Source organism: Pongo abelii, chromosome 7 (genome assembly GCF_028885655.2).
Source record: "Pongo abelii isolate AG06213 chromosome 7, NHGRI_mPonAbe1-v2.0_pri, whole genome shotgun sequence".
Classification (NCBI taxonomy): domain Eukaryota; kingdom Metazoa; phylum Chordata; class Mammalia; order Primates; family Hominidae; genus Pongo; species Pongo abelii.
In genome coordinates, this window is record NC_071992.2 from 84,899,354 (window position 1) to 84,926,725 (window position 27,372).

A 27,372-nucleotide genomic window follows, 5' to 3' on the forward strand; every position below is an offset into this window, starting at 1 on the left:
GAAAGGAAATCAGTATATTGAAGGGATATTTGCCTTCACACGTTTATCATTGCACTATTCACAATAGCAAAGATACGGAATCAACCAAAGTGCCTATCAATGGAGGACTGGATAAAGAAAATGTGGTACATATACACAATGGAATACTATTCAGCTATAAAAAATAACATTATATCTTTTGCAGCAACATGAATGGAACTGGAGTCCATTATCCTAAGTGGAACAAGCCAGACACAAAAAGACAAATAGCACATGTTCTCACTTACAAATCGGAGCTAAATAATGTGTACACATGGATGTAGACTGTGGAATGATAGACAATGGAGATTTGGAAGGGTAAGGGTGGATGGTGGATGATGAGCGATTACTTAATGGGTACAATGTATGTTATTTGGGTGATGGATACCCTAAAAGCCCTAATTTCATCACTATGCCATCTATCCATGGTATTACCCAATTACCTAAGACACCATAAAATTATGCTTGCACCCCATAAATTTATACAAATAAAAAGGAAGCATACAGGGCTCTGCTACTGAAAAAAAAATCACATCAGAGCTGAAAATCTCAAAATATTTTTGGAGCTGTTAGTAGCAGGAGGCTTAAAAGCATTCTAAATGAAAAAGAAGCTCATTATTAGATTTCCTTTTGCAGTTTCATCACTAATAGGCTTCCATAAGGATGGCAGGGAAATGTACATTACCTGGAAAATACATGCCAAATATGTTGCATGCCGTTTACTTCAGTAATTACGGTGAAGCCTCAGAAGAGCATACCAGCTGTTAAGAGCAGCTTCAACTTACCTCCTGGGAAGGCTAAGTCACTGCCAGGAAGCACCTTCCAGGTCAACAGGCATCTGTGTGACACACTATACTTTCCAGGCACTTGAAGAAGCATGATTTCCGGAAAGATCCAAGCTCAGAGCAACACCAAAGCACAACTGGAACAATGTCTTGTGCAAAGTCCCTGCAGTCATTGGCATCACCATAGCCATCCATTGGATTTTATAGACACTTGAGTGATATAAACCCTTTAGGACACCTTTAATGCTACCCTGTTTTTTGCATCAATCCGCAGGAATTAGTCTTGGTACACTTTAAGTAAGGCTGCCTGCACTAGGGTTCCTTGTAAAGTTTATTCTTGAATTCAGAGACATATTAGTAGTCAAAGTCAACAGTCATTGAGAATAGAACGGTTACTATAAGATAACATTGGGCATTTGTTGTCTGTAAGATACTGTGCTAAGGCCTTTATATGTATTTTCTTATTTAATCTTCACTTCACCCTTATGTAGTGGATACTATTATTATCCTTTTTTGTTTTTGTTTTTTGTTTTTTGTTTTTTTTTGAGACAGAGTTTCACTCTTGTTGCCCAGGCTGGAGTGCAATGGCACGATCTCGGCTCACCACAACCTCCACCTCCCAGGTTCAAGCCATTCTCCTGCCTCAGCCTCCCAAGTAGCTGGGATTACAGACATGCACCACCACACCCAGCGAATTTTGTATTTTTAGTAGAGACGGGGTTTCTCCATGTTGGTCAGGCTGGTCTTGAACTCCCGACCTCAGGCGATCTGCCTGCCTCAGCCTTCCACAGTGCTGGGATTACAGGCATGTGCCACTGCGCCCAGCCTATTATCCTAACTTAAAGAATTTTTCTTTGTCACCACTTCATCAATGAAATAATATAATAAATTCATCTGAATTAAGAATAGATAACATCAAACACCAGGGCCTGTCAGGGGGTGTGGGGCAAGGGGAGGGAGAGCAATAGGACAAATACCTAATGCATGTGGGGCTTAAAACCTAGATGATGGGTTGATGGGTGCAGCAAACCACCATGGCACGTGTATACCTACATAACAAACCTGCACATTCTGCACATGTATCCCAGAACTTAAAGTATAATAAATAAATAAATAAACATCAGAAATTATAAGTTATATAAAAAGGTTAAAAAAATAGATAATCCAGCCTAGCACAGCGGCTCACACCTGTAATCCCAAGACCTTGGGAGGCCAAGGTAGAAGGATTGCTTGAGCCCAGGAGTTCAAGACCAGCCCGGGCAATATGGCAAGACCCCATCTCTACAGAATTAAAAAATTAGCAGGGTGTGGTGGCATGCACCTATGGCCCCAACTACTCAGGAGGCTGAGATGGGAGGATATCTTGGGCCCAGGAGGTCAAGGCTGCAGTGAGCCATGTTCTTGCCACTGCATTCCAGCTTGGGAGACAGAGCAAGACCCTGTCTCAAAAAAAAAAAAAAAAAAAAAGTAATCCATTTATTTTTGTTATCTAACAATAAGAAAGAGAACTTACAAATACAGTTTTACTTACTAAGTTAACATGCCTAAGCCTTTTGTATTTTTTCTATCACACAACACTTCAATTTATAGCAGTGGAAAAAAATTCTCATTTGGAAAGGTAGAGTAGTCTACAGTCTACGCTTATGAAAAAGACAAAAGTGCCAAATGACCCATCTAATACCAGGCATTTTGTTTTAAAAATTTTTTAAGTAATATTCAGTTTCCTTAGGGCAATTATGACTCAACTCATATTCAAGAGGTTCGTAAGAGTATTGGCTTCAGCATCAGCTGTCTGTGTAGGTCTCTATCAGGGACTGGCTCTGTGATCCTAGACAAGTTACTTAATCCCACCAGATGTGCTTCCTCATCTATAAATAGTAGATCATAATTTATCTACTTCCAAGAGTTATTGAGGGGAGTAAATGAAACAATGTACATAAAGCCCTTCACACTAAATGCTCATCAATGTCAGCTATAACAATGATCATTATTGTTACTTTTATTATTATATATAACTTTATAGTTAAAATTATTATTCTGAGACCTTGCCAGACTTTAAAGTGTCTTCAGATTAATGGGTACAAAAAAATATAGAAAGAATGAATACGACCTACTATTTGATAGCATAATAGGATGACTATAGTCAATAATAACTTAATTGTATATTTTAAAATAACTTTTAAAATGTGATTAGATTATTTGTAACTCAAAGGATAAATGCTTGAGGGGATACCCCATTCTCTATTGTGTGCTTATTTCACATTGCATGCCTGTAGCAAAACACCTCATGTACTCCATAAATATATACACCTACTCTGTACCCACAAAAAATTTTTTAAATGATTTTTTAAAAATAAAAATTTTTAATTTTTAATTTTAATTAAATTTTAATTTTTAAATTTTAAAAATTAAAAAAGATATCTTCATAAAAGGATGATGATGATGTCAATTTTATGGTTAAGTGTATTTTTTTGTTACCAAAGTCTTTGAAAATGGAATTTGCATATCTGGTTGTCAGATAATTGGAATTACCCGAAACACCCTATTCCCTAATCATTAATCAATCAGTAGTTATTTGGTGAAGTTATACTTTTAAAATATCTTATGTTAAATATTATGAGTGAAAAAGAGAGCCATGCCCCTTCCTAAAAAGAGTGTGTGACCTATATGGAGAATGAAATGATAATTGCAGTGGAGATACATCATTATACATTTGTACAAGCCCATAAGATGTACACCAAGAATGAATCCTAGTGTAAATTATGAACCCTGGACGACAAGGATATGGCAGTGTAAGTTCATCACTTGTAATGAATGTACCTCTCTGGTGGCACTCTTCATAATGGAGGAGGCTATGCATGTGTGAGTCTGGGAATAAATGGGAAATCTTTGTACCTTTCTCTCAATGTTGCTGTGAACCTAAAACTCTAAAAAATAAGATCTTTTTTTTAACCTAAAAAGCTACACCTAGATTAAAGTCTATTTTTTAGAAAGGCAAGGCCAAAGTTTGGGAGAAAATATTTGCAAAGACTCATACCCAGAATACCTAAAGAGTTCTTACAATTCAATAATAAGAAGATTAAAACACTAATAGAGAAAGGGCAAAAATTTTGGACAGTTGTATCACCACAGAAGGTATCAAGATGGAAAATAGTCTATGCAAAAATATTTAACACCATTGATCATTGGATAAGTGCAAATAAAAGCAATGAGATACCACTATCACTAGAATGACTAAAATTAGAAAGACTGACCATATTAAGTAGTAGCAAGGATGTAGAGCAACTAGAACTCTCATACATCGCTGGTGGGAATGCATAAAAGTACAGCCATGATGGAAAATAGTTTGGTAGTTTCTTAGAAAGTTAAACATACAGGGCAGGCGCAGTGGCTCACGCCTGTAATCCCAGCACTTTGGGAGGCCGAGGCGGGTGGATCACCTGAGGTCAGGAGTTTGAGACCAGCCTGGCCAACATGGTGAAACCCCATCTCTACTAAAAATACAAAAATTAGACAGGCATGGTGGTGTGTGCTTGTAATCCCTGCTACCCAGGAGGCTGAGACAGGAGAATCGCTGGAACCTGGCAGGCAGAGGCTACAGTGAGCCAAGACTCTGCCACTGCACTTCAGCCTGAGTGACAGAGCAAGACTCTGTCTGAAAAAGAAAGAAGAAAGAAAGAAAGAAAGAAAGAAAGAAAGAAAGAAAGAAAGAAAGAAAGAAAGAAAGAAAGAAAGAAAAAGAAAGAAAGAAAGAAAAAAGAAAGGAAGGAAGGAAGGAAGGAAGGGGAAAGAGAGAGAGAGAGAAAGGAAGAAAGGAAGGAAGGAAGGGAGGAAGGGAGGGAAGGAAGGAGAGAGAGAGAGACAGAGAGAGAAAGAAAGAAATGTACCATATGACCCAGCAATTCCATTCTTAGATCACCCAAGACAAATTAAAATACATGTTCACACAACTAGTGCTAGAGAGCATCTCAAGTGGTTTTGGAGGCAAGAAGGGGGTGGAGATTGCATAATTGCACAAGCAGACATTTTGGGTGATGGAAACATTATCATGATAGTAGTGGTAAATATACGACTATAGATATTTGTCAAAGCAACCAAATTCTAGACTTAAATTTAGTAAATCTTATTGTATGTTAAAATTATATCTCAATAAAATTGATGCAAAAAATATAATTATTGACATAAGTTATTCTATGATAAATGCCTAACAGTGGTCCCAATAACTATAGACTTCAGGAGACAGGAAAGGAAGAAGAGAATGAATACTTATAAAGTGCTTCCTGTGTGCTTTTTAAACACAATAGTAAATCCCGCCAACAAGTTATCTGAAATATAAGTTTAGTTAGTCTGCACTTTGAAGAAGCTGTCTGATCTTTGAAATAGTAAGAAATGTACCCAAGTCACAAAACTAGTAAGCAGTAGATTCAAGCCCAAGTCTGTCTGACTTTGAAATCCAAGTACTACACTATACCACATGGCTTCCCAAGTAATTTAAATACAGCCACAAATGAAATCACACTTTAACCCAACAAACATCAAGAGCAAACCATCCAAAAGAAATCAAACCACCATTGCTGTTCTCCTAGCAGAAGGATATTAATATGTGCAACAGCCAAATAATACATAAGAAATCTCAACACCAAGTCCTAATCTTTTAAATAGAGAATCCTGAATAGTCATAGAAGCTATTATAATTTTCAGAGCAAAGTTATTATAGAGATGTTTGCATAAATACACTATGTGAAATTTTCAAATTTACTTATACATTTTATCAAATTCTCAAGGACATTTCTGGAGTAATCTCATCACTTATAGAGCATTAACTCTGACGCCTGACTACAGATGATATAGTTATTATGTAATATTTAATAGTTCAAAATGGGAAGTTAATATACTTCTAAAAATACCAAAGAAACTAGTACATAAAAATGTCAACTGTGATCACCAAAAATTGCTTCTAGTTGTATCTAATTATCTCATACTCTCTTTAAGAGTTCTGCATTTCATATCAGGGATGGCCTGAATAAGTAACATTATTTCATATGTGACAACTGTTTAGCTTATTGTCAATGATACAGATTTATCATGATCTTATAAACCTCATGATCCATCCAATCCCTCAATTTTTAACTACTTTCAGGAAGTTTCACCAATAGATAAATATGCTGAGGGACAAAAAAACATACTAGGAGCATTTTAAAAAATAATTATATGCTGTCCCTAACAGGCTTCAGTGTTTAGGCTACAACAATTAATGTGACGTACCAAATTTTCACAAGTGCAATGCATCTTAGCAGCTCATCTAATGGAGTTTGGGTAATACTATTCATTAGTAAGAACCCTTAGAAACAATCCATGATTTTGTTCTCCCCAAGAAAGTGACTTTTTCATGATTTGGCAAATGTGGGCACACACGCACAACAACAACAACTTAATAGTTGTTTTTGTAGTCATCTACAAAATGGAGAGCTAAAGTATGTACTTGGTCATCTAGAATCCCTCAAAAAATTATCTTGCGTAGAACTGTCTAGGTAATTGAAGAAAATGATGCCTATGTCAAATATTTGGAGAAAGCTCTAAATTAATGAATAATTTGACTACTTAAACAGCCTGAAAGAAATTAAGTAAAAGCCTTGACAACTCAGTTTAACAAAATAGGGAATAGTTAAGGATCCATTCCAATAATTTTGGAAGAAAGAGTGAAGATGCACTTAAAATGTTAGTAGATTGAATTTGCAAAGCTGTCTGCATGTCAAAAGGCAAGGGAACCCGTTTGTAACCCAGGGCTGAGCAGCTGCCCCCTGCTGACTTGTCATCATCCCTTCCCCACAAATGCAGCCAGAGTCCCACATCATCACCCACAGCATGAAATCAGAAGGAGTCTTACGTCATTTCAACTCGTGGCATCTAGCACTGACATATCAACCTCTTCTCACAAAGAGTAACTTTATTCTTTCCAACTTCTGATACATTTCCGACCAATCAAGATTCAGACCTATACATGCCCTAAATTGACATACCATTTTCCCACATTGGAAGTGCTTCAAATATATAACTTTCTCTTTATGCCACATGATCGTTGCAATTGAGTAGTATCTGGCCACTGACCCAAAAGAAGCTGTTAGTTTTGCAGACAGCCCTAGTTATCAGCATCCGCATGTGCTTATGTACCATGGTAATTAATCAAGGTTGCCCGGATTGGATGATAACATGACTTCAGGTCCACAATCCCTCAGCCTAAACCCTTAAAGCTGGATGTGTCTTGGAATTAAGAATTTTTCACATTTTACAAAAGTAAAATGGTGCCTGAGGCTGTATGTTATGTAACATCCCAATGAAGTCTGGAATGGCATTCCAAAATCAAGTACACTAACATTTCTGCAACAAACGAACGAGTATTCACACTAAGTATGATTTTGAAAATAGCCTCAAATCAGATCAGATTAGGCTTTGCCATCACGTGAGTTATGAACTAACAATTGGATCTCAAAGCTTTTAGCAGAATATAGAAGTAATAGCAGAGGAATAGTAGCAGTGGAAAATAATTATGAGAACTAGTACATGCAAACAGATGCCAGGCACTAGCTATACATGATCTCCTTAATCTCCCCAACAACCTTGAGGTCAGAACTACTTTCAAGAGGGTGTTTTACACAAACTGACTTAAAAACACTCTTTTTACAATGTACATGATATATAAATGTTTTAAACCCCTCTCCCAAATCATGAATCAAACCCAATATTGTTATTAGCCCATTCTTTTATTGGTTTTCTCATTTTGAATGACATTTCTGTTCTTGATTATAGGATTTTAATCTCATTAGAGTCCTACATAACAAATCCAGAGGTAGATTTAAAGGAAAAAAATCACACAATTTCAAATTATTTCAGGAGGGCAACCCTGAGATTATTCACTAGTTCAGCAACTCAAACCAAAATTACACACTAACAATTACCCCATTAAGGAGCTTTGCTTCCTTTTGTGAAGCATGCTTATCCCATAAGTGTGAAATTTATGTTTACCATTACAAGGGAAAACTTGATTTAAAAAAAATAAAAGACTGTACGAGAGCTCAAGGTGTTAATACGGAATTAGATGGTAATCTGCTGAGTCTAGGACTTGTATACTGAGACCTGTGCAAATCTCATTACCCATCTTAGCCCACCGTCCCCATATGCAGCTCAAGTGGCCCTCAGTCTTCCTAGCTATGTATTCTACATTTAACTTATTAATTTGGATTCAGTCTTATCCAAATCATGCCAACTCAGCTTGCAAACTCCTCACCCAGATTACATCTTGTGGAGTTTTTATAAACATATTACTCTAAGAATTACTAACATCATAGTATATGAGGCTAGAGTGATATGATAATCACCCCTCATATCTCCAGTAAACAATTCACTCTAACAACCTTGGTATAAACTGATTATACATATAATTATCATTTTTAATGTTCATCTTGTTCAAACAATGAATTAGATACTATAACAATATAATGCATTAGCATTTTATTCTTTAAGATGCTTCCCTACTGTGTACCTTAATTAAGGAACAAGGAAAGCATCCCAACTAAATTTATAGTCTTAGTATAATCTAAAATTATCTTCTCACAAATATGAAAGTCTTTGCTATTGCAAATGTCTTAGGTTGAGTTCCTTCAGAAGCCAAACCTAAAAGATTTGAATGCAAGTAATTAGGCATGATTCTGGAATCCACGTCTACTGTGCTTAAGGATACCACACCCTGTGCTGATTCGTCTAAATACTGTCTCTGAAATATCCCCAAACATATGTATTTATTTCCACACATATAGTCATCTGTTTCAGTATTGTGTGTGTGTTCATCCCCCAAGAAACAGAACGCATTCTCAAGCAGTAAAACTGGCCCAGGACACAACACTGTGCCTCTTGGCTAATGGGCCTTAGCTACTATAGAGCACCATCACCTTCAGCCAATCTACCAAAGCAAATATGTCTCCATATTGTTGGCTTCTCTTTTGTCCATTTATTTTGTGTTTTGTGAAAAATTTTGACCCATACTGTCCCAAAAATCAGTATGCAAGTAACAGTGCTGGATGTGTGACAAAAATTAAAACCTAGGAGAATCAACCTGAACATTGAAAGGCAAGACATTTTAGCTCCCTAGGCAAGAAGTGTTATCTCCCTTGAGGCATCATCAAGTAAGTGGTCAAAGACAGTAAGGGTCTTCTATGTGGAATCATAAAAAGAGCTCAAATATTCAGAAAAAGAATGAAACAGTGGTTACCACCTGTTGGGTGGGGGAGTGGTCGGGGAATGGGAAATGCAGGTCAAAGAATTCAAAAGAGCAGATGTGTATGATGAACAAGTTTAAACATCTATCGTACAACATGAGAACTAAAGTTAATAAAATTATATTGTATATCAGGGATTTTGTTAAATAAGTGGATTTTAGCTGCTGTCTTATCACCAAAAATTAACTATCTGAGATGATAGATATGTTAATATCCTTCACTACTGTAACTTTTCTATTAATATATGTATCCCACAACATGTTGTAAACCTCAAATATATACAATAAAATTTATTTTAAAATAATAAAAATATTGATAGTACAACAGAGTGACTATATAGTCAATAACTTAACCGTACATTTTAAAATAACTAAAAGAGTGTAATTGGGCCGGGCACGGTGGCTCACACCTGTAATCCCAGCACTTTGGGAGGCTGAGGCGGGTGGATCACCTGAGATCAGGAGTTTGAGACCAGCCTGGCCAATATGGTGAAACTCCATCTCTACTAAAACTACAAAAATTAGCTGGGCGTGGTGGTGGATGCCTGTAATCCCAGCTACTCGGGAGGCTGAGGCAGAAGAATCACTTGAACCCAGGAGGCGGGGTTGCAGTTAGCCGAGATCATGCCACTGCACTCCAGCCTGGGCAACAGAGCGAGACTCCTTCTCAAAAAAAAAAAAAAAAAAAGGAGTGTAATTGGATTGTTTCTAACTCAAAGGATAAATGCTTGAAGGAATGAATACCCCATTCTCCATGATGTGCTTATTTCACACTGCATGCCTGTACCAAAGCATCTCATGTACCCCATAAATATATACACCTATTATGTACCCACAAAAATTAAAAATTAAAAAATGTAATAATAATAATAATAAATACTTAAAAAGTGGGAGAAACATATTTGTAACATTTATCTCACCTAAAGACTTAATATCCCTAATAAATTTTAACTATTAAAATTGAGGAAAGAGAGCCAGGTGTGGTGGCACACACGTGTAGTCCCAGCTACTTGGGAGGCTGAGCTGGGAGAATCACTTGAGCCCAGGAGTGTGAGGCTGCAGTGAGCTATGCTTGTACCTGTGAATAGCCACTGCATTCCAACCTAGGCAATATAATGAGACCCTATCTCTAAAATAAAAAAATAATAATAATTGAGGAAAGAAACTATGATACATGCACACATCAAAATAATATGCGGTTTTAAACTACAATAAACAAGAGCAGTATAAACTAAAAACAAAAAGAATCAAGGACAGTGAAGGTGAAGATCAGCAGTCACGTGGGATTGATGAAGGGAGCCCGCTGACATTCTGAAGGCATCATAAACACAACTGCTGCCCAGGAAGACTGAGCAACAACTGGGTGAGCAGAACCAGAAAGAACAAAGGCTAGAGGCACATCATGACTTCAGGGGATTTGAAGAGAACAGAGAGCTGTTGCCAGGACTGCCATTGAACAAACAGCATATTCCCTTCCAATGTTACTTACATAGAAAGAAGGAAAGGAGGGAGGAATGGAGAGAGGAGAGGAGAAAGGAAGGAAGGGAGGAGGGAAAAGAACAAAGGGCTGGAATTTCCCCATTCTGCTGGCTGTCAGAGGGTGCAGAGCTGAGGCTTCTTGTACCTGTACCTCTGTTCCTGCAGCCTAAAGATCCTCTGATCACGTCCCCTTGCTCCCTCATTCTTGGCTAGCTGAGCTCCCATCACCACCAACCACCTGGGTGTTCTAGGGTACATTTCAAAGGAGCAGAGACTGGGGGCAAGAACATGCACAGAGCCATCCCAGCATGATCACTCTGCAGGGACAGAGAAACGTGAAACCTCTGCAAAACCAGAATGGCAGCAATCATGATAAAATGAGTAGACACTGTAAATCCAAGACATGGATGTACTGAGTCAGGAGATAAGAGATTTGAGGGAAGGACACTATATTGTTAAATTACAGTCATTAAAAATTGTGATTTGTTTGTTTAGAAGAAAAATATTAAATTCATGACAAATATTTAATACATTTAAAAATATCTGAGATGTAATATTTCCCTCCTTCCAAGTCTGCAGTGCTGCTCTGCAGTTTTCATTTGACACAGCAAGTGCACACCATGTGCCAGAGGCTGTGTTAGGCACTGAGATCGTGGAGACAACTGAGAAATAGTAACTTCCCTCAAGAAGCCCAGAGTCCAGTGTGACAGCATCCAGGTCATTAACAACAGAAGCATTTGCTCTGAAACTAGGATTTTACTAACTGAAGTGTTATTTCATTTTTAAAATCCTATACCCAAGAATTTAAAGACCTTCTCTAATAAGTGAATTACAGAAGGCTTGCTTTGGGAGATACTCAAGCAAATATTGATCTGACCGTTAAAAGCAGCTCAGACTATCAGGATAAACAACATTATAAATAGTAAAGTCAAAACAAAGTCAACAAGGAAAAGATCTAAGTCAAAATTCTGTCTTTGCTTTTAAATAAAATGAAGTATTTTTATTCTAGCATCTATTTTGATCAAATATTAGATATATTAATTCATCTGTCAATATCCTAGCTATTACCCATCTTCTTCTGTAGAGCACTGGGGTGTTAGAAAATGTAAGCACCCTGAGAAATACTATAATTTAGTTGGAGAGAAGAAACAGACAACAGAAATTTTAAAAGATATAGATTAATACCATTTCAACATAAGAAAATCTCAAGCCAGTGTGTGATTACTGGCCAAACAGAGTAGTGCTATTGCAATTCACAAAGGAAAAAAAAAAATGAACATTTCAGACAAATGTATATTAAGGCAAGATCTTGAAGGACAAGTAAAATTTGGACATAAAGGCGGCAGGAGGGCAAAAGTGCTCCTGTACAGAAATATGGTAGGAAAAGACCGTAAATAAGGTAAGGAGTGAATTATCTGAGATAGCAGAGATGGAGTAATGTGGACAGCTTTCAATGTCGAGCCAGGAAATTGGATTTTATCCTCGGCAATGGGGAATATAAGGAGCCTATGCCAGTGTTTGAGCAAAGGAATGATATAAGGTGGTATTTTAAGAGCATTTGTCTGGCTTTACTATGTAAGAACTAAAAGGAAGCCAATGGATAACAGAACTCGATAGTCCAGACATGAAGTGGTAAGGATCAGAAGTAGGCTGGGACAGTGGACGACAGTAGTGTGAGAGGTTTAGAAAAGATTCGTAAGACTTGACAAGTTATTAGAGACCAGGAGATTTGCTGGTCTCAACAATAGGTGGCCAAGGGAAAAAAAAATCATTAATGAAATTAAAGTCAAGATGCAAGACGTTTCAAAGTAGATGAAAGCTAACGGAAATAGGTCATAAAACTGAGGTAAAAGCACTAATCATAGGACTTAATGTAGTGAGTGGTATACACTCTTTGGAAAAAAAAATCACAGTAAATATACTGCTTTGGGGTTTTTTTTAGGTTTTTGTTTGTCTGTTTGTTTTTGTTGTTGTTGTTGTTTGGTTTTTTTGTTTTTTGTTTTTTGTTTTGAGACTGAATCTCACTCTCTGCCCAGGCTGGATGGAGTGCAGTGGCATGATCTCGGCTCACTGCAGCCTCCGCCTCCTGGGTTCAAGCGATTTTCCTGCCTCAGCCTCCCAAGTATCTGGGACTACAGGCACGCACCACCACACCCAGCCACTTTTTATGTGTTTTTAGTAGAAACGGGGTTTCACCATACTGGCCAGGCAGGTCTCACACTCCTGACCTCAAGTGATCCACCTGCCTCTGCCTCCCAAAGTGCTGGGATTACAGGCGTGAGCCATTGTGCCCAGCCAATATATTGTTTTTAAATAATTTTTTTTTCTAACTATAAAGTAACTTAAGTTCAGTGCACACAAATTTGGTATCAAAAAAAATCCAAAGAAATAAAAGTCATTCAGAACCCTACTACCCAGAGATGGCTACTTTCACACATGTTTATCCTTTGAGTCTTTTTTTTTTCCTGTGTCAATAAAAATAATAATAATAATAGAGCCGACGTGGTGGCTCATGCCTGTTATCTCAACACTTTGGAAGGCTGAGGCAGACGGATCAGCCTTGGCCTATCCTCTTGAGGTCAGGAGTTTGAGACCAGCCTGGCCAACATGGCAAAACCCCTCTCTACTAAAAATACAAAAGTTAGCCAGGTGTGGTGGCTCACACCCGTAATCCCAGCTACTCGGGAGGCTGAGGCACAAGAATCACTTGAACCTAGGAGGCAGAGGTTGCAGTGAGCTGAGATCACCCTGCTGCACTCCAGCCTGGGTGACAGAGTGAGACTCTGTCTCTAAATAAATAAATAAATAAATAAATAAATAAATAAAATTTTAAAAAATGAGAGGGAAAGGGAGTATGGGAGAGAGAAGAATGGCTAAGATTTATTGACTGCCTATTACATTCCAAGCGTTAGTCTAAGGTCTTGACATATCTTAACAGTTATTCTTTGCAACAACTCTATGAACTAGATAATATTACTACCCCCTTACACAGATGGAGAAACCAGGTCCCAGAGAGATCAAGTCTGCCGAGGCTACCTCACTTGTTGTGAGGTGGGTAAGCAGCAGATAGGCGCCCTCTGGGAGTCATGGTTTCCCTGGCAGTCCTGCTGCTATTGCTTTAGAGGGCATGGAAAGAAACAGAACAGGAGACAGAGAGATGTATGCATTATCATGGATGAGAACTGAAGACAGTTGCTGAAAGGAGACTGGATGATAGAATTTTGTGTCCTGTGGTACCCTGCTTGTCAAACGCTTCCACCAGAATGGGAAAGTTTTGCTGAATGGGGAGAAGTTATTGAGGTTAATGTAGCAAAAGTAGATGTCACAGGGCAGCCAGGACTGAGTAGACAGTTCATCATAACTGCTCTCCTACTATTTATCATTGTAAAGATGGTGAATTTAGACAGCATCAGGGTCCAAGGACTAAGAAGGACTCCAGAAACTTTGTAAGTGATGAAAAGTGAAAGAGTATTGAACCAATTCCATCATGGTTTGGTTCAGGTTCTTTTCTGATGAGCAGTATGTCAGCACTCTTTCAGCTCTCTATGTGGATCAGGATTTGTCATAACTATTTTATTGAAGACCTTAGATTACCGGTTTGGAAATTGTATACAGTTTTTGCTTTAGCAATTCTGCTTTCAGGGCTGTTTTTAGGACTCTATGATATTTGTGGCAGATTGCCTTTGTCCTTCAAAAAGGCGCAGACTGCAGCCATACTTGTCATATTAGTTCATTCTTGCACTGCTCTAAAGAAATAGCTGAGACTCGGTAATTTATAAAGAGAAGAGGTTTAAGTGGCTCACCATTCTGCGGGCTCTACAGGAAGCATGACAGCTTCTGCTCAGCTTTGGGGGAGGCCTCAAGAAACTTACCATTGTGGCAAAAGGCAAAGGAGAAGCTGGTTCTTCACATAGCCAGAGCAGGAGGAAAAGAGAGAGGGAAGAGGTGCTACATACTTTTAAACAACCAAATCTCACAATAACTCACTCAATCACTATCATGAGAACAGCACTGAGGGGATGGCACTAAACCATTCATGAGGGACAACCCCTGTGATCCAATTACTTCCCACCAGGCCCCACCTCCAACATTGGGGATTACAATTCGACATGAGATTTGGGCGAGGACACAGATCCAAGCCATATTACTCCACCTCTGGCCCTTCCCAAATCTCACATCCTTCTCACATTGCAAAATACAATTATCCCTTTCCAACAGTCCCCCCAAAGTCTTAACTTATTCCAGCATTAACTCAAAAGTCCAAAGTTCAAAGTCTCATCTGAGACAAGGCAAATCCCTTCAGCCTATGAACGTGTAAAATCAAAAACAAGTTAGTTACCTCCAAGACACAATAGGGTACAGGAATTGGGTAAATACTCCCATTACAAAAGAGATAAATTCAGTAAAAGGGGCTACAGATCCCTTACAAGTCCAACAAGTCCGAAATCCAGCAGGGCAGTCGTTAAATCATAAGCTCCAAAAGAATCTCCTTTGACTCCATGTCCCACATCCAAGGCACTCTGATGCAAGGGGTGGGCTCCCAAGGCCTTGGGCAGCTCTGCCCTGTGACTTTAAAGGATTCAGTCCTCAAAGCTGCTCTCATGGTATGGCATTGAGTGCCTGTGGCTTTTCCAGGCTAAGGGTGCAAGATGACAGTGGATCCACTATTCTGGGGTCTGGAGGATGGTGGCCCTCTTCTCATAGCTCCACTAGGCAGTGCCCCGATGGGGACTTTGTGTGGGGGCTCCAACCCCACATTTCTCCTCTGCACTGCCCTAGTAAATGGTCTCCATGAGAGCTCCGACCCTGTAGCAGGCTTCTACCTAGACATTCAGGCTTTACCATGCATCCTCTGAAATCTAGGTGGAGGCTCCCAAGCCTCAGCTCTTATGCTCTGTGCACCAACAGGGTTAACACTGCATGGAAGCCTCCAAGGCTTACAGCTTACACCCTCTGAAGCATCAGCCCAAACTGTACCTGGGACCCTTTGAGGCATGGCTGAAGTTGGAGCAGCCAGGATGTGGAAAGCAGTGTCCCAAGATTGCGCAGGGCAGGGGGGGCCCTGGGTCTGGCCCATGAAATCACTCTTCCCTTCTAGGCCTCTGGGCCTGTGATGGGAGGAGCTGTCATGAAGGTCTCTGAAGTGCCTTCAAGGCCTTCTTCCCATTGTCTTATCTATTAGTATTTGTCTTACTTTTAACCATGCAAATTTATCCATCTTGACTGAATTCCTCCCCAGAAAATGAGAGGTTTTTTTTTTTTTCTACCGCATGGCCAGGCTGGAAATTTACCAAACTTTTGTGTTCTGCTTCCTTTTTAAATATAAATTCCAGGGCCAGGTGCAGTGGCTCACACCTGTAATCACAGCATTTTGGTGGGCTGAGGCAGGAGGATCACTTGAGACCAGGAGTTCGAGACCAGCCTGAGCAACAAAGCAAGACCCTGCCTCTACTAAAAATACAAGAAAATTAGCCAGGCGTGGTGGCATATGCCTATAAACCCATCTAATCAGGAGGCTGTGGTGGGAGGATAACCTGAGCCTGGGAGGCAGAGGTCTACAGTGAGCCATGATCATGTCACTGCACTCCAACCTGGGGAACAAAGCAAGATTCTGTCTCAAACATTTTATATATATACGCACAAACACATATACATGTATATATATTATATATGTATATATACTTGTGTATGTATATATATATTTTTTTTTCAAGTTTCAGGTCATTTCTTTGCTCACACATATGAGCATAAAATGTTAGAAGCAGCCAGGCCATATCTTGAGTACTTTGCTGATTAGAAATGACTTCCACTAGATACCCTAAATCATCTCTCTCAAGTTGAAAGTTCCACAGATTCCTAGAGCAGAGGCACAATGCAGCCAGACTCTTTGCTAATGCACAGCAAAAGTGACCTTTACTCTAGTCTCTAATAAGTTCCTTATCTCCATCTGAGACCTCATCAGCCTTGACTTTATTGTACATATCACTATCGGCATTTTGGTCACAACCATTTAACAAGTCTCTAGGAAGTTCCAAACTTTCCATCATCTTCCTGTGTTGCGGGAAGTCAGGGACCTCGAATGGAGGGACCGGCTGAAGCCATGGCAGAAGAACATGGATTGTGAAGATTTCGTGGACATTTGTTAGTTCCCCAAATTAATACTTTTATAATTTCTTATGCCTGTCTTTACTGCAATCTCTGAACATAAATTGTGAAGATTTCATGGACACTTATCACTTCCCCAATCAATACCCTTGTGATTTCCTATGCCTGTCTTTACTTTAATCTCTTAATCCCATCATCTTCGTAAACTGAGGAGGATGTATGTCGCCTCGGGACCCTGTGATGATTGCATTAACTGCACAAATTGTAGAGCATGTGTGTTTGAACAATCTGAAATCTGGGCACCTTGAAAAAAGAAAAGGATAACAGCAATGTTCAGGGAACAAGAGAGATAACCTTAAACTCTGATTGCCGGTGAGCCGGGCGGAACAGAGCCATATTTCTCTTCTTTCAAAAGCAAATGGTAGAAATATTGCTGAATTCTTTTTCTCAGCAAGGAACATCCCTGAGAAAGAGAATGTGTCCCTGAGGGCAGGCCTCTAAAATGGCCACTTCAGGGGAGGTGGCCATCTTTTGTGGTCGTCTTTTAGGGATGAAATAAGTCCCAGTCTCCCGTAGTGCTCCCAGGTTTATTAGGACAAGGAAATTCCCACCTAATAAATTTTGGTCAGACTGGTTGTCTGCTCTCAAACCCTGTCTCCTGATAAGATGTTATCAATGACAATGCGTGCCCGAAACTTCATTAGCAATTTTAATTTTGCCCCGGTCCTGTGGTCCTGTGATCTCGCCCTGCCTCCATTTGCCTTGTGTTATCTTATTACCTTGTGAAGCATGGGATCTCTGTGACCCACACCCTATTCGTACACTCCCTCCCCTTTTGAAAATCACTAATAAAAACTTGCTGGTTTTACAGCTCAGGGGGCATCATGGAACCTGCCAACATGTGATGTCTCCCCCAGACACCCAGCTTTAAAATTTCTCTTTTGTACTCTTTCCCTTTATTTCTCAGACCAGCCGACACTTAGGGAAAATAGAAAAGAACCTATGTGAAATATTGGGGGTGAATTTCACCCGATATCTGGCTGAATTTCTCCCAATACCTGTCTTCTTCTGAGCCCTCCAGACTCTTTCAACCTCTACCTATTACCCAGCTCTAAAGTCACTTCCACATTTTCAGGTATCTATATGGCAATGCCCCACTCCTCAGTACCAATTTTCTGTATTGGTCCTTTCTTGCACTGCTCTAAAGAAATACCTGAGACTGGGTAATTTATAAAGAAAAGAGCTTTAATTGGCTCATGGTTCTACAGGCTGTAGAGGAAGCATGACAGCTTCTGCTTGGCTTCTGATGAGGCCTCAGGAAAGTTACAATTACAGTGAAAGGCAAAGGGGAAGCTGGCACTTCACATGGCCAATGCAAGAGGAAGAGAGAGAGGGAAGAGGTGCTACACACTTTTAAATAACCAGATCTCATGATAACTCACCCACTCACTATCACAAGAACACCACAAGAGTGGATGGTGTTAAATCATTCATGAGTGACCGCCCCCATGATTTAATCACCTCCCACCAAGCTCCACCTCCAACACTGGGGATTACAATTCGACATGAGATTTGGGCAGGGACACAGATCCAAGACATAGCACCAGTCCAAAAAATTATTACCAGAATCTTCTCAACCTTTGAACAATGTGGAGGAGGAACACGAGGTGGATGAAGAAATTTCCAAAGAGCAAACTGAAAGTAAAGAAGGATTAAAGAAAGGCTTTCCATGGAATGCCATACATTGGCCATGGATAAATCCTAACTTTTATAGTTATCTTAATATTATGATTTTGACAAAAATAGAAGATTAATCATTTCTTTTGGTTTGAAGTGAAATGTTACTCGCTTGTCTATATATTGCAGGGCTCAGAATAGACTGTCATTAGATTGAGAGTCTACATTCAGAACATAAAAGCACTAAGTATAAAAGTTTGAAATATGATTTAAGCACAGTTTGGTGGTTTAAATAGTTCTTTAACTTTCAAAAAATCTGTTGCCAAGCAATAAGATTTGTGTGTGTTTGTTTAATAATAACCTGTTTCAAGTCCGAGTTTTGAAAATTTATATTTTACAAGTATTACCTTATTGGAGGTATTTAAGAAGCTTACTTTAGAGAAAAAGATTTCTCATCTGGTACAATTTTTCTTTGTTTCACTGTATGAAAAGAAGAAGATATTTCCCACAAATAAAAATAAATATCCCACAAATGGGAACTTTGCCCATTGTCTCAAGAAATGTGTATTTCAGTGACAACTCTGTGGTCTTTTTAGAGATATAATCAATTTTTTCATACTTTTAGATTATGCAACTAAAAAAAACTGCCTTATATTAATTACAGTTTTCTACACACAGTAATGCAGGATACGCTACTGATTTAAGAAGTTTTTATTTGTCCATAATATTCTCTTGATTCCTATAAAGGTTGTATTAGTCCATTCTCCCACTGTTATAAGGACTTACCTGAGACTGAGTAATTTATAAAGGAAAAAGGTTTAATTAACTCACAGTTCAGCATGGCAGGGGAGGTCTCAAGAAACTTAAAATCATGGTAGAAGGAGAAGCAAAAACGTCCTTCTTCACATGGCAATAGCGAAGAGAGGTACTGAGCAAAAGGGGGAAAAGCCCCTTATAAAACCATCAGATCTTGTGAGAACTCACTATCACAAGAACAGCATGAGGATAACCAATGATCAATTACCTCCCACTGGGTCTCTCCCACAACATGTGGGGATTATGGGAACTACAATTTAAGATGAGATTTGGGTGGGGACACAGCCAAACCATATCAAAGGTTGATTTCCTTTTTTGTATTTTTCTTATTTACTATGGATTTCATTTTTTATTTTTTGAATTAGATAATAATTTCCTGAAAATATTTTTCATGTTTTGGTAAATGGTATTTTTTGTTGTTGTTTCAAACTAAAGTTTACTGAAAGATCCATCAAATTGAACTATCTGTTGATAATTTGAAATTTAGGTCACCCCTACAAAGAGACTTAGACTCCCACACATTAATAATGGGAGACTTTAACACCCCACTGTCAACATTAGACAGATCAACGAGACAGAAAGTCAACAAGGATACCCAGGAATTGAACTCAGCTCTGCACCAAGCAGACCTAATAGACATCTACAGAACTCTCCACCCCAAATCAAGAGAATATACATTTTTTTCAGCACCACACCACACCTATTCCAAAATTGACCATATCCTTGGAAGTAAAGCTCTCCTCAATAAATGTAAAAGAACAGAAATTGTAACAAACTGTCTCTCAGATCACAGTGCAATCAAGCTAGAACTCAGGATTAAGAATCTCACTCAAAACCGCTCAACTACGTGGAAACTGAACAACCTGCTCCTGAATGACTACTGGGTACATAACGAAATGAAGGCAGAAATAAAGATGTTCTTTGAAACCAACGAGAACCAAGACACAACATACCAGAATCTCTGGGATGCATTCAAAGCAGTGTGTAGAGGGAAATTTATAGCACTAAATGCCCACAAGAGAAAGCAGGAAAGATCCAAAATTGACACCCTAACATCACAATTAAAAGAACTAGAAAAGCAAGAGCAAACACATTCAAAAGCTAGCAGAAGGCAAGAAATAACTAAAATCAGAGCAGAACTGAAGGAAATAGAGACACAAAAAACCCTTCAAAAAATAAATGAATCCAGGAGCTGGTTTTTTGAAAGGATCAACAAAATTGATAGACCGCTAGCAAGATTAATAAAGAAAAAAAGAGAGAAGAATCAAATAGATGCAATAAAAAATGATAAAGGGGATATCACCACCGATCCCACAGAAATACAAACTACCATCAGAGAATATTACAAACACCTCTATGCAAATAAACTAGAAAATCTAGAAGAAATGGATAAATTCCTCAACACATACACCCTCCCAAGACTAAACCAAGAAGAAGTTCAATCTCTGAATAGACCAATAACAGGAGCTGAAATTATGGCAATAATCAATAGCTTACCAACCAAAAAAAGTCCAGGACCAGATGGGTTCACAGCCAAATTCTACCAGAGGTACAAGGAGGAGCTGGTACCATTCCTTCTGAAACTCTTCCAATCAATAGAAAAAGAGGGAATCCTCCCTAACTCATTTTATGAGGCCAGCATCATCCTGATACCAAAGCCTGGCAGAGACACAACAAAAAAAGAGAATTTTAGACCAATATCCTTGATGAACATTGATGCAAAAATCCTCAATAAAATACTGGCAAACAGAATCCAGCAGCACATCAAAAAGCTTATCCACCATGATCAAGTGGGCTTCATCCCTGGGATGCAAGGCTGGTTCAATATACGCAAATCAATAAATGTAATCCAGCATATAAACAGAACCAAAGACAAAAACCACATGATTATCTCAATAGATGCAGAAAAGGCCTTTGACAAAATTCAACAACCCTTCATGCTAAAAACTCTCAATAAATTAGGAATTGATGGGACGTATCTCAAAATAATAAGCGCTATTTATGACAAACCCACAGCCAATATCATACTGAATGGGCAAAAACTGAAAGCATTCCCTTTGAAAACTGGCACAAGACAGGGATGCCCTCTCTCACCACTTCTATTCAACATAGTGTTGGAAGTTCTGGCCAGGGCAATTAGGCAGGAGAAGGAAATCAAGGGTATTCAATTAGGAAAAGAGGAAGTCAAATTGTCCCTGTTTGCAGATGACATGATAGTATATCTAGAAAACCCCATTGTCTCAGCCCAAAATCTCCTTAAGCTGATAAGCAACTTCAGCAAAGTCTCAGGATACAAAATCAATGTGCAAAAATCACAAGCATTCTTATACACCAATAACAGACAAACAGAGAGCCAAATCATGAGTGAACTCCCATTCACAATTGCTTCAAAGAGAATAAAATACCTAGGAATCCAACTTACAAGGGATGTGAAAGACCTCTTCAAGGAGAACTACAAACCACTGCTCAAGGAAATAAAAGAGGATACAAACAAATGGAAGAACATTCCATGCTCATGGGTAGGAAGAATCAATATCATGAAAATGGCCATCCTTCCCAAGGTAATTTACAGATTCAATGCCATCCCCATCAAGCTACCAATGACTTTCTTCACAGAATTGGAAAAAACTACTTTAAAGTTCATATGGAACCAAAAAAGAGCCCGCATCGCCAAGTCAATCCTAAGCCAAAAGAACAAAGCTGGAGGCATCACGCTACCTGACTTCAAACTATACTACAAGGCTACAGTAACCAAAACAGCATGGTACTGGTACCAAAACAGAGATATAGATCAATGGAACAGAACAGAGCCGTCAGAAATAATGCCACATATCTACAACCATCTGATCTTTGACAAACCTGAGAAAAACAAGAAATGGGGAAAGGATTCCCTATTTAATAAATGGTGCTGGGAAAACTGGCTAGCCATATGTAGAAAGCTGAAACTGGATCCTTTCCTTACACCTTATACAAAAATCAATTCAAGATGGATTAAAGACTAAAATGTTAGACCTAAAACCATAAAAACCCTAGAAGAAAACCTAGGCAATACCATTCAGGACATAGGCATGGGCAAGGACTTCATGTCTAAAACACCAAAAGCAATGGCAACAAAAGCCAAAATTGACAAATGGGATCTAATTAAACTAAAGAGCTTCTGCACAGCAAAGGAAACTACCATCAGAGTGAACAGGCAACCTACAAAATGGGAGAAAATTTTCGCAACCTACTCATCTGACAAAGGGCTAATATCCAGAATCTACAATGAACTCCAACAAATTTACAAGAAAAAAACAAACAACCCCATCAAAAAGTGGGCGAAGGACATGAACAGACACTTCTCAAAAGAAGACATTTATGCAGCCAAAAGACACATGAAAAAATGCTCACCATCACTGGCCATCAGAGAAATGCAAATCAAAACCACAATGAGATACCATCTCACACCAGTTAGAATGGCGATCATTAAAAAGTCAGGAAACAACAGGTGCTGGAGAGGATGTGGAGAAATAGGAACACTTTTACACTGTTGGTGGGACTGTAAACTAGTTCAACCCTTGTGGAAGTCAGTGTGGTGATTCCTCAGGGATCTAGAACTAGAAATTCCATTCGACCCAGCCATCCCATTACTGGGTATATACCCAAAGGACTATAAATCATGCTGCTATAAAGACACATGCACACGTATGTTTATTGCGGCATTATTCACAATAGCAAAGACTTGGAACCAACCCAAATGTCCAACAATGATAGACTGGATTAAGAAAATGTGGCACATCTACACCATGGAATACTATGCAGCCATAAGAAATGATGAGTTCATGTCCTTTGTAGGGACATGGATGAAATTGGAAATCATCATTCTCAGTAAACTATCGCAAGAACAAAAAACCAAACACCACATATTCTCACTCATAGGTGGGAATTGAACAATGAGAACACATGGACACAGGAAGGGGAACATCACACTTCAGGGACTGTTGTGGGTTGGGGGGAGGGGGGAGGGATAACATTGGGAGATATACCTAATGCTAGATGACGAGTTGGTGGGTGCAGTGAACCAGCATGGCACATGTATACATATGTAACTTACCTGCACATTGGGCACATGTACCATAAAACCTAAAGTATAATAATAATAATAATAATAATAATTACAATAAAAGAAAAAAAAATTGAAAAAAAAAGAAAAAGAAAAAAAAAAAAAAAAAAAAAAAAGAAATTTAGGTCACCTATTTCAGATTTTACATTATTCTGCTGAACTTCTACTTGAACTTTTTGTCATTTTTCTTTTTTGGGTGTAAAGGTGAACATTCCTGATTTATCTGATTTGGAAAAGCCTTGGTATTTTACATTTTGAAAATTCACAGATGCTTGACTTTTTTTTTTTTTTTTTTTTTTTTTTTTGAGACAAGGTCTTGCTCTGCCACTCAGCCTGGAATGCAGTAGCACAATCACAAATCACTGCAGCCTTGACCTCCCAGGAGGAGGAGGAGGAGGAGAGGCCTGCCCAAACTAGCATACTGCCTCTTGCATGATGTGCTTTATAGCTTATACCAGTTTGAACAGATAACAATGGAACACATAACAATGGAACACATTCATTCATTCAGTCTTTAGCCAAGTCTCTAAACTTTGCTACTCTATATGAACAGCAGAATTCCTTAGGAAAATCTCACCAAAGGCTTACCAACTGGCATCTTTTCTTTAACATAATTATTTACCAGATAGCTGCTCTCCCTTTGATTCACTGGGATTTCTCAACTTATTGAATCCAGTAGTCAGCATAGGCTACATTATGCTGCAGTAAGAACCAGGCTTAAATATCTTAGGGCTTATAATCACGAAGGTTTATTCCTTGGTCACAATTCATAATCCATTCAAGAGTCATCTGGGATATCTGCTCCATGACTTCTGACTCCAGAACCCAGGATGATGGCACCAGAATGTTGCCACCCCTGTGAGAGAGGAAAAGGGTGTTCCCCTGGCAGTTAAGTGTTCCAGCCTGGATATATCCCTTGCAGAACTACATGGAACTGTTTGGCCACAATTTGTCACATGGCCCCATCCAACCCCAAGGGGGCCAGAAAGTACATTCCTACCCTGGGCCCAGAATGAGGAGAACCCACACTTGTGAACAGATAATAATGGAACTTATACAACTTCATTCTTTCTTTAAACAATCCCCAAACTTTGCTGCTCTATAGGAACAGCAGAATTCCTTAGGAAAATCTCACCAAAGAGCTCCCAACTGATATCTTCTCTTTAACATAATTATTTACCATGACTTTACCTTACCTGTACACAGCTCACATCCTAAGTCCTCAGAACCCTCAGGTCCCAGCCACACCTTGACCAAGATTCTATTGCTAACATCCCTTCAAGGCAAAAATTGTCAAATACAGACATCTTAAATTAGTAGAGCTGTAAAGACCTTAAGGAATATTTGGATCCCTCCTATAGATAAAGAAACACCAACCCGAAGTAACTCTTATAGCTAGTAAAATACTAAAATTCAAGAGTCTTTTTTTTCCTAATTATTTCCTCAACAATTCCTCGGAAAGCAAACAAGAAAAAGATAGATTTCACCTGTTGTGAGATTTACTGTTTGTATTCAAATCAACTACGAATTTCATAAAAACTGAAAATTGATGCTAAAATATTTTACAGCAAAGTACATTACCATAGATCTGTCTTTCTCCGTTGATTTTTTTTTTTAACGAACATTTTGTGATTTAGAGTTTTACATTCTCTGACAGATTTTATTTTAATTACTTGTCTGGGAAGTATATTCATTTGAAAGCAAAAATAACCTATATGGTGGTATTTGATGAATGTATTTATGTGCATCTCCCAGTGCTTTTCCTTTGGCTTAGCTGACACAAGTTTCCCTGGTCAAAAAAATCAGTAGTCACTCACCCAGAGTGACTCCAGGATCCTCAGAGAGCAAACAGTGCAATCTCTCATTTTGGCTGAAGAAACTAAGACCCACCGAGTTCAGGCAACAGAGGCCAGGTCCCACATTCACAAAATGCAAGAGCAAAGTCTCAAACCTCATCTTCCATCTCCAAACTCTGTGTTCCTTCCACCACCTTATGTCGCCTCAAGCTTTATTATTTGGAACAGGCTATTTTATTTCTCTGCTCCTCAGTTTTCCCAGTTAGAGAATGAGAGAGTAGGACTTGCTAGATTGAGATTTCCCAAATGTGTTTCAAAGAACATCAGTCTACGAGGTGATTGTGGGAGTAAAATTTTCATGGTCACATAAATTTGAGAAAAAAAATACCTTATCCTTCTCCTGGAAATTAATAATGGGGATCAGCACAATAAAAGGCTTAGGAAAATTCTTCAATAAAGAAAAACGCTTAATGTTGGCCGGGCGCAGTGGCTCACACCTGTAATCGCAGCACTTTGGGAGGCCGAGGTGGGAGGATCGCTTGAGTTCAGGAGTTCAAGACCAGTCTGGGCAACATAGTGAGACCTCATCTCTACAAAAATAATGAACAGTATTAGCCAGGCGTGGTGGCACATGCCTGCAGTCCCAGCTACTAGGGAGGCGGAGGTGGGAGGATCACTTGAACCCTGGAGGTCAAGGCTGCAGTAAGCTGGGATTGCACCTAAGCTTGCTCTGTAGCCTGAGCAACAGAGCAAGACCCTGTTTAAAAAAAAGCACTAAAAAAAAAAAAAAAAGTTTTGATGTTGTTGAAACAAACATTTCCTGAACGTATCTGGTCACAGGAATATTTTTGTGTGTGACTCTTACCAACATTGTGCCGCCCGCTCTGACCACTCTCCCTCGCTCAACTCCCAGTAAGACCAGCCTCTTCCTGCTGAGGCTCCAACACAACCAACATCTTCCTACCTCAGGCCTTTACCCCTGCCAGTCCTCTGCCTGGAGTCCTCATCTCCTCAAAGAGATCCTCCCTGGCCACCACTCTCCTACAAAGAGACCTGCTTTGTTTGCTTTTTCTTCATAGCCCCTATCCCAGACAAACATTACATGATATATGTCTGCCTCTTGCACCAGCATAGAGGCTCCCAGAGGCAAGAACTTCATCTTGTGCATCAGCATAACCTCCAGCACCCACAGCACTGTCTGAGAACAGCAGAAATGAGTAAATATTTGTTGAACAAATTAATTAATGAACCAATGAATGAAGCCTGTGAACATCATGTTCTAGAGAACATACAGTATTATTGGCTGGGCGCAGTGGCTTAAACCTGTAATCCCAGACCGGCCTGGGAGACATGGTGAAATCCCGTCTCTACTAAAAATACAAAAAATTGGCGGGGCGCAGTAGCTCATGCCTGTAATCCCAGCACTTTGGGAGGCCAAGACGGGTGGATCATCTGAGGTCGAGAGTTCAAGACCAGCCTGGCCAACATGGTGAAACCCCATCTCTACTAAAAATACAAAAAATTATCTGGGCATGGTGGCGTACACTTGTAATCCCAACTACTCGGGAGGCTGAGGCAGGAGAATCACTTGAACCTGGGAGGCAGAGGTTGCTGTGAGCCAAGACCGCGCCACTACCATCTAGCCTGGGCGACAGACCGAGACTCTGCCTCAAAAAAAAAAAAAATTAGCCCAGCATAGTGCCGGGTTCCTGTAATCCCAGCTACTCGAGAGGTTAAGGCAGGAGAATCGCTTGTGAGCTGAGATCATGCCACTGCACTCTGTCTCAAAAAAAAAAAAAAAAGAACACGGAGGCTTGTTACCAAACCAGGGATATTAGCATAGCGTCACTGGACCCCTTTTTAGAAATGCAAATTCTCAGCTCCCCTCTACCTTCTTAGGGGTGGAGCCCAGCAATCTGGGTTTGAACAAGCCCTTTAGGTGATTCTGAAACTCACTAAAGTGTATGGCTGGGTACGGTGCCTCACACCTGTAATCCCAACACTGTGGGAGGCCATGGTGGAAAAATTGCTTAAGCCAGGAGTTCAAGACCACCTGGGCAACATAGCAAGATTCTGTCCACAAAATTGAAAAATTACGCTGAAGCCAGAGGGTCGCTTGAGCCCCAGAGTTTGAGGCTGCAGTGAGCTATGATCATGCCACAGCACTCCAGCCTGGGTGACAGAGCAAGACTCTATCTCTAAAAAAAATAAAATAAAGTTTGAGTTCCACACTCCCTTCCTCACCTCTCCACTGGGGAGAGGGAAAGAGAGGAAGAAATCTGAAAGAGCAGCCAAGAAAAAATCTTGAAAAAGAAGAATTCT

The 27,372-nt window shown here is 39.4% G+C and overlaps 1 protein-coding gene and 1 pseudogene across 3 annotated transcripts in view; one reads left to right on the forward strand and one right to left on the reverse strand.

Moving 5' to 3' along the window:
* Positions 1-27,372, reverse strand: part of SLCO5A1 (solute carrier organic anion transporter family member 5A1) — a 166,659-nt gene that overhangs the window by 112,200 nt on the left and 27,087 nt on the right. The gene's annotated exons all lie outside the window — the stretch shown is intronic.
* Positions 13,547-14,283, forward strand: LOC103891340 (thioredoxin-related transmembrane protein 1-like; annotated as a pseudogene).